Raw genomic sequence first — 22,082 nt, 5'->3', positions numbered from 1 at the left:
GACCCAAGATCTGGTACGCACCTCTGTCAAAGGATAAGTTTGGCTATTCAAAGAGGTAATGTTGCCTTCTTCTTGGGCACCTCACCTGCCGATAGCGATCTTAATGATATTTTCTATTTGTAATTAATTAATTTTGTTAGATTATTTAAGTTTTATTTTATTATTATTTATACAAATAGCGTTATTAATTATTAAGTCATATGTAAATAATTTATTTTTATAATTATAAAAAAATTATTGGACTATATTAACTATCGTATTTTGGAGTTGTTACTAAGTATGTTAGCATAGAATATGATATTGCGTAAAGCGCGCAGGTGATCTTTTGAGACTTGAAGCATCAGTTAGTGTTCTTCATATAATTAGTTTAAATAACAATATTTTTATTGAATATAATTGTATCGGAACAAGACTGACATCAGCCTGCAGGGGGCGTGGCCGTGCATCACGATCTGACATCAGTACCATGCCCCATCTGCTTGTTTGTCGTGGAGGAAGCCTGCCGCAGGCACGACTGAACAATGGTAAATGGCTTTCTATATACCTATATTTATTTATTTAGATAGTTACACTAACAGCACGTCATTATACAGCCGACAGCGGAGACTGTCTGTATGTTGGCCATATAATATATGTTTTTTTTATGATAAAGGAGAGTACAGGTCACCTGGTGTTAAGTGGTTACCACCGCCCACAGTCTCTTGCAACACCAGAGGAAACACAGAAGCGTTGTCGGCCTTTAAGGAAGGTGAACGCGCTTTTTTTGAAAGTACTCGTGTCGTTTCATCCCGTTCTACGTGGAAAACAGCTCCTTGAAAACCGCACTGTGGAGGATCGCCAAACATCCCGATATCCTAATTTGTGGCGTGTCGTGCCAAGGTGGAATTCGGCGGCAGGAATCTGGAGGAAAGGAAATTGGAGTAGATTACCCTAATGTTGCGAAAGTCCACATTAAGCGTGGAGCGGGGTGCCGTAGTATTACTGCCTCGTTTGTCCTCGGACATATTTTCTCAGACCAGTTTTTTCCGTTTAAAGACAAAGCGATTTCACTAATACATTTAAAGCGCGTTTACTTAACTGAGTTTACATGTCATAAACAATATTCCTATTGTTATCATAGCTGTCAAGACTGTCATCGATAAGTATGAATCAAATTAAAACTCGTATAATATGACAATGTTCCTGTTACGATAACAACATTAACAACGATCGCATACTATGTTAAACGTCGAAAATTCGGCGGTCAGCATTCAAACGCGCTTAGGCTAAAAATGCGTTTAGTTTGTGCTGGTGAAATTTACACTCGTAAACTTAGTTCAAAGGGTATCGCGTTCTATTTTAATGGTGAAATCAGCCCTTAGTAACTGATAACAACTAGTTCTAGGGGTTATATTAATATAACACGTCCCATTGAATTCACGAAAAGTAAAAAACTCTGAACTTGTGACCAGTATAATTTTTAATATAATTATTTGAAGTAGTGAGCGGCGGTGATCACTTATTTACTTCTAATTACGGTTATTTTTTTGAAATGGTAAGTTTTTACGTAATTTTCAAATACACTGTACACCCGACACCATAGATAATACACTATATCACCGTGTCAGTGACGGTTGTCAGTCACAATAATAATACGATGGGAGTGGCACGGTCCTGACAACTACAGTATCCGGTAACATTATCTCTGGACCTGACGCCGATGACTTCACACCGTCGGTTTGCTACGGTGTGCAAAACAAGCATCACTAGAATATTATTATTAATAAACTACGATTTATTAAGCTATTGCATAGCTTCTATCGCGGGCCTTGAGCGTGGAGACCGAATCTGGAAATTCCGTAACGAAAATAACCTAACACTTACTTACTAGATGTATATAGATATTTCGGCACGGTCATTACAGTTGCCCAGGTTCGAGCCTGGGGTACATATTGATTTTTTTTTATTTCATTATTTTTTTTATCACTTTTTTTAAATTTTTATTATGATGACAAGCATTTTTATTTAGTTTCACCTGTCCCGTTGTGTGTCTGTCATCAAATCTTGCAAGTTAAATTTTACTCACTTCCCGTTTCCTTTTTTTTAAATTAATTTTATCAAAAAAAAAATACTGCATAAATAAAATAAATGAATAATTATAATTGCATAAGTTGATAAAAAATGCTATGCAATAGCTTTACCGCGGCAGTCCCCGAGTGCCACACGTCTTTTTTTTTCAGTATTATACATTGAAGGTGATGCGGATTATTATTATTATACCGATGCAGAAATCTTTTTGACAGAACTATTATAGCGACAAAGAACAGAAACTACAGAACTATTAACAAAAAAAGTCCAAACGTAGCAATGAAAACTTCAAAAACAAAGCAGTGATGGTATGAAAATATTATCACGACATGTACCTAACGGTAATTAAACTGCACACTGTACTGACACACAGGACGAGCGCGGGGGTGAAAGGGGAACGGAAGGGGGCTTCACGTTAAAGCGAGGTCCGAAGGTAATGTGGCCGTGTAGTAACAATAACAATAGTCGTGTATACCTTTCTAAAAGGCCCGCAACACTCCTGTTGTTCCTCTGGTGTTACAAGAGATTGTGGGCGGCAAAGATCACTTACCTTCCATAAAAAAACGCACGTAATATTTTGTCGCACTTTCAATTTACTTTTTAACCGACTTCAAACAAGGAGGAGGTTCTCAATTCGTTGGTATGCTTATTTTTATTGTTATATATATGTTTGTTACCTCAGAACTTTCGACTGGGTGAACCGATTTTGATCATACTTTTTTTATTTGAAATCTGGTGCTTCCCAGCTTTAGAAGGTAGTTTGGTGAGAGTTTGGTTAGGTTCTGGTGGTGGGATCCATGACAGAGTAAAGGAACTCTTCAATTCTTAGGAGCAAATTAGCGATACTCGGCCGAATCTTTTCTATGCTATCCGGATATTTGAGTCACCTACCGTAACGTTGTTATGGTAATGTCATTGTCGTAGTCAAATATGATGATCAATGGAACTCCTTAACGACTTACAGTAAGAGTGCGATCTGTGGCAGAATTTCTAGCTGTCTGTAATAAAATTGCAATGCGCTTACGTTCTTTGCTACATTGCAAAATTTAGTACATCTACACATTTTTATACAAATTACTCGTTAGTGTACATCAGATTCACTAAAAACCAAAAAAAAAATTGTAGCAAAAAAACACTGATTCCAAAAATAACAATAATCGTAACTAGAATTAGATTAATTAATTAGATGGTCAAAGAATACGCAATTATTTGTAGACTTTTTAGTGCATATTATATCTATTGTTTTGGAATAGTGTTTTTGAAGTCGGTTGTTTTTTGTAAAAAAAATTTTTATTGTAAATAAGTGAAACTATTTTGTAGTTACCAAGTATCACTGTTATTATAGGAACTCTACGACATAAACTAGAAAGACATTCGAATCGAAGTGACAATGTCACGGTGACTTTTTTGGATCTGGAACGACAGTCACGGTGACAGTAAAATAACGTTTGTCACCATCGCTTGACTGAAGTATAGAGTCAGCAGTATATTATTATGTAGGAAGGATGGTAGTCGCCCGCTCCCCGCGCCAAGTCACTGGAGTGTAAACCCCCCACCCCGTACCCCGGGCCCCGCTGCCAACAACAAAGTTCGCCGCTGTAATGTTCAGTTTAAACGACTCATTAATTCGGATAATCACAGAGTTGCAGTTACAGCCAGCACTCGTATAACCCCCGTTGTTATTATTTTATTGCAGTCGGGTGAATGCGGGGTGCGGGGCGCGAGCGGTACCGATCATTACTGTCGATGACATGATGCGAGGGTGCAACTGGCTTGCTTATTATATTTTGAAGCATGTTTCAGTATTACAACCATAGACTTAGGCTTACGTCTATAGATCGCATTTAGACTTTCCTCAAACTTTACGTAAAACTTAGCTGTGTTCAAACTTATCATGGTCTTTGATTTCGTTTTTATAGTTATTAGACAGATGAAAATTACGATGAGGACGTTCAACTGATGGTAATTGATACGCCCTGCCAATTAAAATTAATTGCCGCTCAGGATTCTTGAAAAACCCAAAAATTCTGAGCGGCACAACAATTGCGCTCGTCTCCTTGAGACATAGGATGTTATGTCTCATTTGCCCAGTAATTTCACTTGCTACGGCGCCCTTCAGACCGTTTACACATTACTGATTCACGGCAGAACTAGGCGCCGTTGTGGTACCCATAATCTAGCCGGCATCGTGTGCAATGAAGCCTCCCACTGGTAGCTTAAGCTAAGACAACCCAATGCAAAAGTCAATTTCGCGTTTTATCACACTCAGCAAAATTTTTCGTAAGTACAGTCTATACTATACAGGGTAGTTTTTTTAAAAAAGGCGGTGATGGCCAAGTCGGAAACTACGAGTATTAGAGAAAAGTCTTGAATAGAGTCATCGATTTATAAGAAAACATTTTTTGCATATTTAGTTTTTTTTTATTTCTTGAACTTTTGAAGGATATCGAATCGAATGATTTTTCAAAAAAAGTACAACCAGTATTATTGGACCAATGGACTTTGTTGTAGGATCAATCATTTCAAAGAAATGTATTCCTAAAAATAAAAGGAAATACCATATTTTTTGTATAATTTTTTTACACGGAAGAAAACTGACCACCTATTCAAACTTTTTGTTAGAAATCTTACTTTTTTTGTTGATATTCTATCGAGGGTAAGTCCAGTCATGCATGCTGTTATGTCAAATGCAGTAAAGTAATTAGAGAGTATACTTATTCATTGTAGTCAACGCCATTTTGAGTAATTTATAACTAGGTAAAAGTGACGTGCGCCCGTTATTCACAAGTCTGAGGCATACTATTTCGAATGGGTGGCACGGACGAGTAAAAAAAGAAGTACTCCTCGCCGTGATATTAGCAAGTGAAGCACCGTTATGCTAGTGTGTGTGGTTACGGGGGATACTAGTTACACAATTTTTTCCCCCTTAAATAATCATATAAGGCCACAAGTACTTATATAGTATCGTTTTTACACGTTTTCACAACGCACGACGGCATTTTTAAAATATTTTATTGAGACGCAAATTGATCTGTCACAGACGATGACAATTCTCATAATGGCCGCCCATCGGCCTGTAGTAGTGTAAGTGTGTGCGTGGGGCTATGTATTTACACGTTAATCGCCTTATTTTGGTGCTATACTGCTCTGTAAGGTGACACGGAGTCCTTATTTTTTTACAAGTCCGTGATATTAGTTTATTTGACGTTCACAAAGTGATTTTAAATCCTATTTTGAATAAAAATATTTAAATTTGAATATATTCTAGTATATTGTACGTCTATCTATGATTACAAGGAATCACTATATGCGGATGCTGCGCAGGGAGACAGGCCCTACACAATCAACACTTCGAATTAAATTTAATGACCTTATATCTCGATTACCGGCCAAACGGTATCTCCCTTCATTTCTTATTTGTCAGAGTTTTTGTGTCGAAGCTTCAATGTCATCTACGAGTGACTACTCCACTAACCACTTTACTCGAGTTTCAGACGATATTATGTTTCGTGTACGTTAATATTGAGAGTAAATAACTTAGTGACGCAGCGTTGCCATGTGGTGTTGGAGCAGGCTTACATCCGGTTGACAAAATTGAACTAAACGCGAGCCACGCACATTTCACGATTGTACCTATATATTGTAGATACTTATTTTATAGCTCCGAGTTTTTTATAGCATAGAGGAGTTCACAGGAGCGCTGCGGGACGCCCCGCGCCTGTGAGCTACATTTAAAGGCCTCCAACGCCCCGCCCGGCTTCGCTGTAAAAGCCTTTACAGAGGAGGTTTTTAGTCGGTAGGGGGTGTTTACACCCGAGCCCGACATATGGGGCCCGAGTCGGGGTCTTCAATACGTAAATGTATTTTCCTCCTCTCGAAAAAAAGGAGCGCTGCGGCCTTTAAGGTATCTACAGATACCGCGCGAGTAGAATGCAGAGTTCAGAAATGCGATAGTTCTTTCACCTATTTACTTATTTATTGGTCTACCAGCGATATTACATAAAAATATTTCTTAAACTATTAACTTTTTAAATTACATGCAAAATCATCTAAAGGTAAACACTGCATGCTAATTTCGCTTATTATTAGGTACTTTATAAATCTAAAAGTGAGTTAAAAACTAAAACCAGAGAGAAAAAAATATACAAAAATAATTTGAAAGTTTGCAATAACCAATTGAGAATTGTTTTAAGGATAGTTAGGGAAACAAATAACATACTAACGGACTGACAAAAAATGGCAGCCTGTCAGTCTTTAAATGACATCATGAGTTAGTACCCCAACTCGCATGTATGGAATAAACTAATAAACTACTAATATTTATAAAACTTTAAACACGAACTCCTTAAAATGTGATGTTTGTGGCTTGGAACGTTTTTCAGGAACTACGTACAATTATCAAACTGAATTTATTGTATAGTTTACACAAGCGAGGGATAGTGCTGTTGGCGCCAAAGACTGTTCTAGTGCGAGAGGCACGACCTATTTATAATTGTGTTATAATCATGAGTGTGTCTGTAAATCTACACACAATTTTACCCTAATAATTAAAGCTCAAATTCTTGTTCGGCCTGTCTTCAACACACATGTCTTAAAAATATTTTAGGCCATTTCTCGTGCTTGGCGATGAATAAAAACTCGTTTCTTTTGGAACGGAACCTGATGGACTCGAATTGGTAATGATTAAAAAAAATGTGTGTGTTACTTACAAAAACTTATGTATGCACACCAGAAGTTATACTTCTTTGGCCTAACGAAGCAAAAATAATTAAAATGATTTATTCCTTCTGCTATTCTACGTTTTTAGAAAGAACAATTTTGTAAAAATCTTGCAAAGATGGCTTTGACAATAATTAATCATTAAATAATGTATACGGCTGTATGGGCTTGACCCTTTGCCTGTCCTAATAATGGACGAAGAAACCAAAAAAAAAAAAACGAATGACGCAGACGTCAGAAAATTTTAGAAACCAACTTCAACCTACTTACTTACTTTTTACTGCTTATTACTTGTTACTTTTGTGATATGCACGTGCGTCTTAAAATTTCACTCTCATTATTTTTTCATAGCGAGCTTATAGATGTATAACGCAATAACACGGTAAGCAGGTACTTGAAATTTGGTAGGAATATTCCTTTCGCCGAGTATAGCTCGGCTAAGAACGGATTTTACGAAATTTTACCCGCAAGGGGTTTTATGAGGTCGTTAATAATATACCTTATATGCATCATTGAGTAATACGTTTTTGTTTTAATCTTTATTTATTTCATAGGCTTATATTTCAAATTTATTAGAGTTTATTTATTAATTTTATTATTATTGTTGGGTGAACTAAGTAGTATTATATATTATATAATGTACATATGATCATATTTTACAAGGGGGGTTGCGGGGTGTTTGTTCATAATACTTGGATCATTCAGAAATTACTTCGTTTTTGTTTTATTTTTTTCATAGGTCTAGATTTAAAATTTATTTGTCTTTTTATTATGTACAGAAACAACGTCTGTCGGGTCAGCTTTAGTATCTTTATATTGAACGATCGGTGTTGCTCGTCTTGTAAAATAATATACTGAACGTCTGTTATATGAGTAATTTGAAGTAACAGATGCATAAAAGATAATTGCCCCGTCGGAGATAAGTTTTTATGTCATTATTTCAGGCGTCAGCTATCTGCGTGTCGGGGCGAGCGTCTCTGAAGCGAGACAGACTATGTAGTTCTGTCTCACGATAGAGTTGTGTAACTACTGAGTGAGTGATATAAAAGACCTATATCAGTTATACTCATGAAATGTATCACTCACTCATACTAGTACCGAATATATCAGTATAACTTAGTAGCTCTAAAAAGAGTACTATAATCTATAGATTACTGCCATGTTCGTTTGTTTAGCTCTCTTTGTATTTAATTATAGGTAGAGTAACATTTAACATAGGGCACCTTGAGATTTGTATGTTTTAAAAGATTTCGCGCTAACTTTGCCTCTAATGCAACAAGGTATTAAGCTTAAATATACGTTAGTATATCAAGTCTTAAGTTCAATTTCGCTTGATATTGTTTTAAAATAGAGTAAATTTTGTCTTATTAGGTACATTGTTATAAATGTAACTAACGAAAAACTCAACTATTGAAGTACTAATGAAAGTAATGAATGAGAGCTTTATGTGAGTTATAGTTTTCAATTAAGCGATCTGTGTTACTGGCCTGACTAAGATAAATGAGCTAAAAGAGTGATCTTTGTATCCATCAATCTTTTCAGCTCAGTGATCTATTTTGCGCATCACTATCTCACGAGTTGAGCGGCCCGTCTCCAGCCCACCCGTGGACTGTGCTCGGTTGACAGCTCAGGTAGAGACAACTCACGAGTGTTACTGTGAAGTGATCCAACTCCCGTTCTGAACAATATAGGTTCGTTACTCGTGTGCTCCTACTTTGAAAACGTGATTTGAATTTATGAAAAGGCCGCTCGGAAATGTATGCACTTGTGTGGGAACAAGTGGGGTTGCTTGTGTTCTGTAAGCCCTCATGACCATCTGGGGTCCGCGCTTCGTGCTGCTCACACTATAGAAAGGGTTCACCAATTCAATTTATTTCTATACAATCATCTCTGCACGTATTTCATTTAATTTATATAATAATAATCGTGTGCCCGTAGACCGGGGGTAGGGAGGATAAGTTGTTTGTGAACCACGTTCGTGTTTGTGAAACTCAAACATCAACGAAGTTTTATTTATATAAGAGGAGGCAAAAGGCCAAGAGGCTCAGGTTGCCTTCCTTTTTCCCCATTATTGTTACCTTATATACCTATTTACGCCTTTGTACTAACTGATAACGATTTATGGTTCCAGAGTTATCGTGACCCAGAGGGGAATATTTCTTTCATCGAATAGTGGCCAGCTAAGAACGGATTTTACGAAATTTTACCCGCAGGGGTCGTTAATAATATACCTTATATGGATCATTGAGTAATACTTTATGTTTTATTCTTTATTTATTTAAGTGGCTTAGATTTAAAAAAAAAAGATTTTTTTATTATGAACAGACCAACTAAAATAAATTTGTATATTAGCATCTCAACAAAGTAATATCGGTACATTGAATATTTCTATTTTAATAATGCTTAATATTTATTTGGCACGACATTGATTTGCTAGAAGTCACGACAGCGTATAAACAGTATTAAGCTTAAAATATAAAAATTGTAAGAATAACGTTAGAAAAAGGGACAATAGAAGTTATCAATGAGCAGTTGACTATCCGTCAGTGAACGGTTTTCAAGCAGTAACTGTCACCCATTCTAATTGATACAACGGTTAAGGCCGCAATCCCGAGAAATCGCCAAAATAGCGCATTATTGAAACCATTTCTTAACGGCTAATAATACACATAATGAGACGAAAATTTATTTATTCTTTACATTTCTATCTTTAATAGACATTGCGAAAAAAAAGCACCAAATAACTCTTACAGTTGGAGCCATGCTAATCATTCAATCTAGATAAAAATTATATGAAAAATTATTAAATTAACTGTTTACTAATACTATTTAGCATAGTCTTGCAATAAATTAAAAATGCTTCTAATTCTGAATTAAAACTTTAGCGATTTTATGCACGAGAGGTAAACAAGGTCCGCTCGATTCCTCAAGGCCCATGGCTCGGTCCCTAGTCTTAAGGCGACACTAAATGCCAGCGACCTTGAGCGATATGAGTTCACGGCTGCAGGCCCGCTATATATCCTACAACAAAGCCAATATTTTCAAAATTCTTGCGTTGAAAACGTAGCATTTTAACAATTGCAAACAGTTTATATGCTAACAATCCTCGTTATTCATTAATAATCTGAATAAATGTTGTACAAGCTATAAGAATAACTTTTCTGAGAGTAGTACTAAACAAATATGTTATGCCATGCAAAAAAACTTGATTAACTGCAAAGAAAAGAGGTAGTTCAAAAGGGCTCTGGAGTGTTAACTATAACCAACAGCAAGCAACCTACAAATACGACTTAAGAGTATGTGTAACAGGATTAAGTGGTAGTCATAGCTCCAAATGCTATATTTTCACCACAAAACTTGTTTAAAAACACCTTGTTTGCGTGGTTTCTGCTAACCCTTCGCCTTAATGAATGTTCGTCCGTCGAGAGTAAACCGAAGAGGACGGGGTTGGGTAATGATGGTATGAACCCGACCCTGGGCACTAGTATCTACCTACCTACATCTATCACTGTTCACGTTCCCAATAATTAATTCACACGGTAACATTATCTTAGGAACTTACGTCGATGACGTCACATGGTAGCTTTGTTACGGTGTGCAATACAAGCATCACTAGGATATTATTGATTTAGATTGATGCAAAGGTATTGTGTTATAATTATTGTAATGGTGAAAATTCAGTGAAAGAATCTAGGTTAAGAAAAAAAAAGGTTTTTCTAGTAGAACTATTATAGCGAAATCCGAACAACAGAAACTGAACTAACAGAATTATTAACAAAAGAGTCAAAACGTAAGAATGAAAATAATTTTAAAACAAAATTTCAAAAACAAAGCAGTGATAGCACGAATATATCACGAAATGTACCGAACGGTAGTGAAACTGCAAGCCGTACTGACGCAACCGGACGAGCGCGAGGAGGTCAAAGGCAACGGGAGGGGGCTTCACTTCGCTTATAAAACCTCGATATAATCAAATTTATAATTTAAATAACCTGACGGCGGTCGCTCCATTCCCAATCTGCGGTGTCATTAAGAAAGTCATTTATGTTTAATAAGTCTTTAAATAATTCTATCCAATTTCGTAATATATTTATTTTGAACATTTTCTGTAATAATGTTTGGAAAGCATATACATCACAACCCGCCATATACCCCACAAAATATTCATACACATCGTCTAAATATTCAATAAACAAACACGTTAAAAATGGATTTCTATTCAAGTTTTCCCCTCGTATATTTGTGCGTAATAATTAATGACACACTTACGACAGTCATTTAATACGTACTTTCCAAAAGTAAGTATAATAATAGAATTTCCATACACAGTCCACGAATTCTAGTCACTATCAGAGCCTCATGTGTCGTGCGTTGTATCAAAATCAACAATCAATAATCATCTTGATAACAATTATTTCAGTAATTGTCAAGCCAACCGCTGTCCGAGTAGATGCCGCTCAGAGAAAACAGACGTCATTTATTTATTTATTTATTTGGAGAAAAAAACAGAATAATTATCTAAAATCTAGGTACAAATAAGTGGCTTATAATAAGTAATGCTAAAACAAAATGTTCCTTAGAAATTTCTCACTTAGACTTAAAGTTTTTAATGTGAGAAGGTCAGTTTTACTGACTAACTATTACTGAAAATGAACATTAATAAAAGACTAATGTTACAGAATTTATAAGCTTCATTCTAGATCATTTATTGCAGTAATTCTCTTGTTAATTACATTTTTAAATTGTGCCAATTTAATTATATTAATATCTATATCAACAGAGACAAAGTTTTTATTGAATGAATCCATAAGTCTATATCAAGATAATAATTAATACTTAATTGTTATACCTACTAGCTAATGCCGCTACTTCGTCTGCACATATCTAAACATGCTATTATAAATCGAAACACGATTTTGTTTTTTCATTCGTTTGACAATTTACGCCATTGCTTTGGTGTATGTACTAACATATTTCCCATTAGGGACACGCTATAAACTTGATTCGATAGTGATCAGAATAACTTAAGCCGCGTTAATGTGCGTATATATTATAATAAAAAGACTTCCCTGCATACTACAATAGAAGTAAAAAAATATTTTAATTACCAATACGGAAAAGGGCAATGTATAAGAGCACGAAAAGCAACTAACACTCAAATCTACGTATGCAATGGAAGACTGTCCTTGTATTTTTTATGGTTCTCTAGCTCTCCGGAAACTATTCACATATTATGAGTTTAATACACACGCAGACACATGGAATGATGGAATAATAATATATTATACCTACCAAGTACGAACATAATCGTAAATATAGCCATATTTATTTTTTATGATAACTATAGCTCTTGCATTAAGATAGGTAAAGCTGTTCTTGAATTTTAGAAATTTTAGAAACACTGATAAAAATTATAAATTATATATGTATGTACAGAGTACAGACAAAGGCTTACTTTATAGTAGTACCTATAGATTACGCATAAATACATTTAGCAATAACGATATAAACAATTTGTTAAGTTTAAAATGATAACCCTCACTTCTGGGATTAATTCCGGGTTCGAGACCCGCATCGTTCATAAAATTTTGTTTTCAGTTTTATTTGTATAACGACATAGCACGCAATACCTAACAAGATTCAATCAACGCGATACGATCTACTGTTGCCAGTAAGTTTGTAATTTCAGAACTTGACAAAGAGGCATCCGACTTTTTTATATGCGACGGAGTGGCTCATCCCGATACCCGCCAAATTACTACCTCATTGTCCTTGATTATAGTATACCATCCTACGACTCACTTTATAAACAAGTGTGTTTATTTATTTATGAACTACCAACAGAATTACATTTGATACATTAACGTTAAACAAGTCTTAAGTGCTAGGGACACATATAATTACATTTATAGACAGTTACAGCATGTATATAAATACAAGTCGTACAAAAATTTAAAATTTATATTATAAGTAAAGGCTTAATAAAGTTGTGTAAATGTTAAATAAAAGTGTATACACACTGAAGGTAGGTATAAAAGAAATAAATATACAATCTTAATATCTATATGTGATATCTAAATTCATTGTATAATCTATTAAATATTAATAATATCTATTATATATATTATAATGAAGTAAGCAGCGTGTTTCTGAGAGGTGGCGTTAGAGTATCGGTGTGAAGTTTGAGGCGAGTCGTGGAGGGGTGAGGAGAGGAAAGGAGAGTTAAAGTGTTATTAAATAATTTCGAGAGTGTATATTTGAAAGTTAAAAGTTATAATTATAAAATCTGTACATAATAACTGTATTAAACCACTGGGTTTGTGTTGGAATTATGTTTTATATTCACTGACTGCTTTCCAATATATTATCTGTTAAAAATTAATAATACAATTAATTGCGGCGTGGACTGTGGTTATAATTTACTCAAGCGTTGTCGGCTGTGCGCTCGTATCGTAACAGGAACAGGTTACGACATCCGCGGGGCTACAACAGGCGCTATAGTAAGTAGTGCATACACATAATAAATATTATACACTATCGACATGTAGGTAATAAATGCGTTATGTTGCTAGGTGACTACATATTATGTGGGTATTCCATGTTATTGTGATATATATCTCTGGCTGGTGGGTACTTAGTGACGTAAGTACCTGTGTCGTGTCTGTGTTCGCATTTGTTTTCTTCAAATTGTGCTCTAATATTTTTTTTTGTTTGTAAACATCCGTTCACAATTGGGATGGAATGAATAGAAATGAAACAAATTATATATTGCGGGTAGCGTGCCATGTCAGTCAAAACCGCAAACAGACGGAAAAAAATCTAAAAGTTAGTTTTTTGGCCTCGGTTACATAAATACATAAAGTAACAATTGTGTATTCACCAGTGAGAGCCTCCTTTGCACAGCATGGCAGCTAGATTATGGGTACCAGAACGGCGCCTATTTCTGCCGTGAGGCAGTATTATGTGTAAGCATTACTGTTTCGGTCTGAAGGGCGCCGCAGCTAGTGACATTACTGGGCAAATGAGACTTAACATCTTACGTCTCAGGGTGACGAGCTCAATTGTAGTGCCGCTCATTGTTATGGGCAGATCGTATCAATATATCAAGAACGCCCTTATTTTCAATAAAAAAAAAGACGCGACAACTCTACAATTTAAGCGATAGCTATGTTTAATGAGAAAATTTGACAAGACAAGTTTACCTGGGGCTGGTGGTTATTGATACGCCCTGTCCAATATAAATGGATGTGCCGCGCAGGATTCTTGAGTGAATTGACGTACAATAAACGACCAGACTCCCAATCGCCTATTAAACGGTTGTCAAAAAGTGTCCGAGCGGCCTTGTATATACGTAATTCACTAACTTATACAGATAACATTAAAACATTCATGCAAAATAACACCTTATTACTTGACAGTAATGTTCAAAGTCCACTCTATAAGCTCTATAGAAGTAATTACACTACGTCACGCGGAAGACAAACGTGACACGAGGCAATATTTGTTAAGCAATTGAAATGAAATAAATTAATTAGCAAAAATATTAAAAACGTCCATTTTGTTAACAATTTTGTTAATTTAAATGGTCACTTACCTGAAATACGACACTCCATCCTTTTTAAGTTTGAATATGCTGTTATTTGGACACTTTTTCACTGAACACTTTGTCATTGCGTGGCGTTGTATTCAAAGCGCGGTTGAAACGCATCTGAACCATAAATCTGCCTGATGGATACGTGGGCAGAGTACTTCAGACAATTTTTGGAATTTACTCCTTCAGAATCGATTTTCATATAAGGCGCTCGGTATGAGAAAAATATGGAGAGTAAAACCTACTCATCAAATCGCATAGTAACGTTTTTGGTGCGCATCATTTCTCGCGCACCTTTCATTTTCTTGTATTTTGAAGCTTTATTATATTATTGAAATTGATTTATTATTATACAGTCATAAAGTTAAGTGAAAATTCTATAAATTATGGAAGAAAGTGGTATAAATAATAGTGCCCGGAAATCTGATAAGCACGTGGGTACTAAGTATGTTACAATTCAGACATTAATATGACATGTAGTATTGTATATAAAAACATGTGTGCTTTGTATTTATTAAATATTGAATTATCAATAAAGTTAATACAAATTTATATGAGCTATGCACATAATTAAATGTTTAATTTAATATGGAGAGCATATATAGCACATTTCACGCCAAATAGTCAATGTTAAACCATACCAATTATTTTATTTTTTTAATTCCTATATTTTTTTTGAAGTTATTATGATTTATTTTCTAATAAGGTCAACCGGGGCTATGTCGTCTACGGGGCTAAGGCATCTATTTTAATTATCATGCGAAACGCGTATATTACAACTTTTCACGCCATCTGTTTTATGTTTTTGGCACATAAAGTACTAAAAATCATTAATGACGTGAAAGGACTGTTTTTCTTAAGATATCCGCCATCTTAAATCTGTCATTTCTTTTGGAACTTTTTGTGTGCCAACACGTGTACTTGAATCTTTTACAATCTTCGTTCCTTTAAGAGTATCGATCTTTCTTTAGAGTAAGTACTTCTATTGTTTATTGCAGTACATGTTATTTTAATTATTTTATCTATTAAACTTAAGATTTGCAGTCAAAATGCAATTTAAAATAATCAGGTTATATTTTTGTTTTGGGGTTATCGCGTCCGTCCTGTAGGGGTGATGGCGTCTATTGTAACGCAATAGCCCCATAATCAGAGTTATTAAACCTTTTAAATTTAGAATATTATTGGTAAATCTATCTATACATACTAAAATGAACATTGCTAATAAAAATAGGCTGCTATACTACAGAACCTAAAACTTTCCGTGTGTTTTGTAGGTTTTATGCATTAGCCGCATGCTTAAACCAATAAACAGATTTCGATGAAACTTGATATTAACTATTGTTTGATATTAACTACAGAAACCGATTTTGGATACTTCACATTAAATATGAAAAATTGTTAGATAGATAGATGTTTTTTCGTGGGGTTATATTCTTTATGCATGTATGGTATTTTTTGTTAATTCTCAATGTTTACTTTAGGTTTTTCAATATGGTACGGCACTTCAAAAGAAAAACAACAACTACATACAATCTTGAATCTTTATAAGAAGCTGTAGAAGAAGTTAGAACTGGTAAAATAAACTCATATCAAGCTGCAAAAAAATACGGTATTCCTCGTACGTCTATATGTGATAGAGCAAATAACAGAAGAGGTGTAGTAAAGGAGAGTCGTGGACCACCTACTGTGATTGACAGAGAAAATGAGCACAAACTTGCGAATGGTATACGGACTATGGAAAAATACGGATTTAGACTTACTTCTAAAAAGAAACGCTGGATTTAGTTAGCATGCACGTAAGTCAAAATAATTACTCGACCCCATTTAAAAACAACAGGCTTGGATATGATTGGTTTGCGGCGTTCAAAAAAAGACACAATTTGTCATTAAAAAAGCCGCAATCGGTAGAGATGTCAAGGAAAGTAGCATGTGACCCCTTTATAGTAAATGAGTACTTTGATATCCTTGACAAGGTTCTGAATGAACTTAGCTTAAAAGGAAGACCAGAAAAGAATTGGAATCTGGACGAATCAAGTTTTGGACATGACCATGACAAAACAAAAGTTGTTGGCGCCCGTGGATTTGCCAGTACACGAACGATCGCATCATCTGGTAAAGATAATGTAACAATCTTGTTCACAGCAAGCGCCGCTGGTGAGAAATTGCCACCATTAATTATAAATCGAGGAAAAATACTTGGGACCAATGGATGTCAGACAAAGGTTACGAAAACACATCGTATGCTGCCACATAAAATAGTACTGATTAGTAGTAAAAGTACTGATTAATATTGTAAAAAAAAACTGATTTGTAGATCATTAATAATATAATTAATGTCATAAATAGATTATTATGTTACTTATATGATAAGGTTAAAGCTGAAACAAAGAGTATTAGTTCACATAACGAACTCATTTTTTTTTATTAAATTGAAAATTAATAATTATTCTATACTTTCTGTTGTGGTTTGATTCCAGTCATAATAATTAAAGAATAATTATAAAACCCGAACCGAAGTTTGGTACACCTGGAATATAATATAGGGTGAATGCGTCTACCAGAAAAATGGACAATTAGACGCCATAGCCCCGAACGGTTTTGTTCAACTATAAATACTAAACTAAGCCTCGAATTTGCCGTACAAGATAATCACAAGCTATATCACTGGAACTTTTATAAATTATCTTGATTAAAATAGTTATTAGCTCTTTAAATTTCGTAATACTAATGAAAGACGCATTCGCCCCACTCAGGGCTATTGTGTCCAAAAATCCCATTTTTCATAGAAACATCATTTACACGAAGAAGTTATTTAAAATACCACTTATTGGTATTAAAATATGAAATAAGATGAAATGCCTATACCATAAGATGTTGAATCATATGTTATACCCTATAAAAATACAAAATATTTTTTTATAATCGGATAAATATGCCATTTAAAGTATTGTAACGCATTATCCCCGGTTGACCTTAACTATTTTTGTAGTTTCAGTAATGATAATTAATGATTCTATAATATAATTATAAACATGTAATCATGTAAGATCTACTTAAATGTATAATATATATAATATTTCGCTGAATAGGCGTAAATAATTTAAATTAAATAGAAAAATATATATTCTTCAAGAATTTTCATTAATGCGTTTATTTACCTTTACATATGATGTCGATCTTCTTTAATTAATACGCCTTTATTAGCTTCTACTGTATGTCTGTTTGTAACCGACTACTGGATTTGATTTTGTTTAGTACCTGTTCAAAGAAAATCCTTCTTGAGGAGTAAATTCCAGTCGTGTGTCGGAGCTGACACACACACACTTTTTTGTGAATAATTGTGAGCCTATTTCTTTATTGTATGTGAATAGTTAAGTCTCATTAGCCCAGTAATTTTCTTAGCTCCCTTAGCTTAGCTCTCCAAACTGAAACACAATTATGCTTGAACATTACTGATTCATGGATGAAAAAACGCCGCTGAGGTATCCACCTAGCATCCTCTGTAAAAAGCCTGCCGTACTAGTGCAGTGACCGTAACGATGAACTATCGATAAAATTTGTCATAAAATTACAATTAACCACGACAAATTGCTATTATTGTTTTACATTATCAAAAATTAAAGTTATATAACGATTTTAATAGTATGTGAACAATATGTAAAGTGTCCACAAGTAATTTTAATAAATAAATAAATATATAACAATAATTTTCATGTTTCATTATTTAAATATAAACAAAGCATTTAGGCAAAAATTTATTCTTCTAATCATATATTTTTTTCATTTTATCATAAAAATCTTTAGTCCTATCATTTTAATTACTATAAATAGGCTTAATAATTATTTAATATTAACTTAACTTCTTAAGTGGAGTACAACTAAGAAAGCGTCTAAATAAATAACCCTTTTGACTCTCGTTTCAGAGTCAACATCTCCCGAGGATACCTCGTGTAGAGGCGAAAAACATGTCGAAATGACAGACAGACAAATCTTTGTAAAGCTCAAAGTAAACGCAAAGCTGGCATTTACTTTGGTAATAGCTGCAATCAAAATTTCTTGAGTGGAGTTCAACTAAGAAAGTGTTTACTATTCTTATTGTCTCTATTTAGGGAATGACACTATGTTTTTGTGTTCTTTACGTTATGCATGTTACATTCACAATTCCCAGGACAATTTTTTTAAGTTTGTATTTTTCCATTTTTAATGTAGACATAGTATCTAGTAATCAAAATAAGAAGAAAGTATTTTAAAAATTCGGTAGGTGAAAGAATATCATCTCCAATTTTCTATACTTAGGATGTTTTTTATTGGTCCCAACTTTGAGGTAAAACTTAAGGTAAAAAAAGACATTGAAATCACACTATACTGTAAAAAGTTGTGCTTTGTCAAACATTCAAACAAAAATATAAAATATACGTGTTGATAACTTCCTCCTTTTTTGAAACTGTAAGGTAATTAATCAAATATTTATATTATAAATTAACAATCTTATTTTTTTTATTAATAAATTATACACTAAGCTTTTTGGGAAAAAGATTTTAAAATATTTTCTAGATTAGCAATTTTTTTTGTTTGCATCCTTTTACTGTATTGGAGACGTTTAATTTTTTTCTTATTTTCGATATCTTTCAATTGTAATCGTCTGATTTGTCGTTTTAATTTTATTTCTCTTAGTGTATCGTGGTCTTCTTGAATTAAATTTGGCCTTATTTCTTCGCTACATGCATTTGTTATTTGATGATTATCCTTATCTACTACTTTGTCTTGGCTTACATCAGTATTTAATGATTCAGTATTAAGCAATGAAGTTGGTAAATTTTCATTCGTTTTTACCTAAAAAGTTAGTAAGATATCAGTTAAGATAAAAATAATAGACACTATCGTATTTAATTTTTACCTACTAATTAATCTCATACTTACGTAAAATGGCAGATGACATGTTGGAGTAGCGGTCTTCTCTAGATATGTGCGTATCCCATTTTTACTTTCAATAAACAGAGAAGGTTCAAAATGTATAGAGCAAATCGCTGAATAGGTCGTTGGGATCCACTCAGCAGGTCTTCCTGTCGCATTAACCCACGTTTCTTTTATAGAAGGATCTTTCGGAAATCTAAAATATAATGTGTACCAATGTCAAACACATTATTATGAGTTAGCATATTAGCATTAGCAGCAATATCAAAACGTTAATTAAAATAAATAACCCTTTTGACTCTCGTTAAAGAGTTTGTTAAAGAGAGTGTTGAGATGAAAAACGTGTCGAATAATTGATTAAAGACAAATTTTAGTAAAACTCAAAGTAAAAGCAAAGCTATCAATTACTTTGATAATAGCTGCAATAAATTTTTTAATGCGAATAAAATAAATGTATTATTGGTATTAAAGTCCAATTTGTTGATGTTTGTTATTATCGATAAGCATCAATTTGTCCCCGCACTGGTTATTATCTTATACGACTAAGTTCTTTAATGATTGTGTTGTGTTAACTCCCAGAAGTAGTAACCCTCATAATTTGGTAGCATTATAGAAACAAACGTTGTAATAATTATTAAGTTAACAAAGTAAATTGTACTCACCGGTGATAGGTAAGGTTACAGTGAGCTTTGGTTTGAACAACTGTTCGATTTTTACACCACAATACAGAACAATTCGGCATTTTTTTCGCTTTTCGTGTCACTTTGATCGTTCTGTGTCTGAATGCCGACTGAACGCGTATCAAACGCCTATTTGTTACCACAGGTCACTTGACCGCTGTGCGGTTCAATGAGAAAGTCTAATCTATATAAATGTCTTCGTCTCTATAAAACCGAAATGAAGGGCGACATCTATACATTATGTATGAAGACCCACGTTACGGTTAACGAATATATATATATATATATGCAGTGTGCATGTCCATAATCATATTGTTTGTTTGTGTATCACGTAGGATAGGAATCATTATAATTTTATTATTTGAAGCACGTTATTATACCCGTTTCGTCGGATGTTGGTTTACTTGTATAGTTTCTATGCAAATTTACTTTTTCAACTTATTTTACCACTTAGTCTGGCCGCTTTTACCTGTTTCCCTGGCAAAGTTATTGAGCTGCCGGCGTAGATGTGGTTTTAGTCGGTAGGGATTTATATATTATGAGTCTGACATATGGCATGTGCCATGCAAGCACGGCCTAAATACGCAAAATGTGTTTTCTTCTCGAAATAAAACGGTTTAGTTCTACTTAATATTTAACAATTTAGCTATATGTAGCTACTTCACTATAAATTCAGCAAAAAACAACGGCAACAGATATGTATTTAGTAGAATTACAATTTAAATTCCTCTTTAAATTATCCTTGGTAGTATATTATGCACCTCAAATGAATTTCTTTCAGAGCCATCTATGAAAAACAAACGCATGCTTAGTTATAGAGATCATATATGTATTGTATTCAGTAAATTTTGCCGCGGCCTCAGTGCGAGAAGCTACTCACTAGACAGTATAGATGGCGCTATACAGTAAACTTTATTCATAAGTTTGATTTATTTTGCACTGTAGGACAAAATTTTATGACCGAGGTTTACAATTTAACGAAAATATTTCATATAAATACTTATATATTTTTCAACAAATAATTAAAAACTGCATATTGCTATGTTGTACTATAATGACCCAGATGTACATAAATAATCTTACGTTAATAGGACTTTTTTATATAACTTTAATAGTTGCTAATTCAATAAATTATTTTAAACTAAAAATATAGTTTATGTAATCTAATCTTAAAAGTACATCCATCCCTACTTTGTTATAATTTTAAAGAAATAAAATCGGAAATTTCCGAAACTGTACCACAGTATAATTATTTACACAGAGATTAAGCTTCCATAATCCATACTAGCTACAAACATAAATTGAGAAAAGCGCACAGTGGAGAGCGGCAGAAATTTTTAGGACAGATAATTTTAACTTAAATTCAAAACGCGGCTTAAACTGTGCTGTCGTTGTGTCATGTTACACACGAAATTCTGGATTTTACAAGAATCCCGAGCGGCACTGCATTGTAATGGGTACCTATCAGTTACCATCAGCTGAACGTCCTGCTCGTCTCATCCCTTATTTTCATAAAAAAAACCGTGTGGTGTCGTGGGACACAGTTCCTATCCCGTGTCCCGAGCAAAAAAAAAATAGGCATTTTCCACTGAATTCCACTGTCTAAATTCTAAAAAAATAGTGTGTGTATAGGGTAAGGGTGCCTAATTTGTGATAGTTGCCTATTTTGAGATACCATACTTTTGTAAAAACTAATTATCGCAGCAACCCAGCTCAACGTCATCAGTACTGCCACAATAATCAGTATCCGCATCAAAGTTCTAACTTCTGTCAGTACGCACTGCGCACCGGGTAACGGTGACGCGTTGACGCAGAACAAGAAAAAAACAGAAAAAAAAACCTCATATCAGTTTGCAAGGTATGCTGTAACGTCATAAGTACACTTAAATGTCTTATTATCCATTTAATCATTTGATTAAATCGTCAATTTGCTATTTTGATGCTAATTTCAATGGTTATCTCTCCCAAAAAAATTAGGCAGCCTTTTTTTTTAATTGTTTATGTGTGCCCTAATTTGCGATACCACGAAGTTCCTAAAATGAGGTATCTGAAATAAGGATACCATTTTAAAAGCTCTTTTGAATGTGTTAAAGGGTTTTATAAGATAAAAC

Source organism: Leptidea sinapis, chromosome 22 (assembly GCF_905404315.1).
Source record: "Leptidea sinapis chromosome 22, ilLepSina1.1, whole genome shotgun sequence".
Lineage (NCBI taxonomy): Eukaryota > Metazoa > Arthropoda > Insecta > Lepidoptera > Pieridae > Leptidea > Leptidea sinapis.
Note: the sequence above shows the minus strand (reverse complement) of the source record.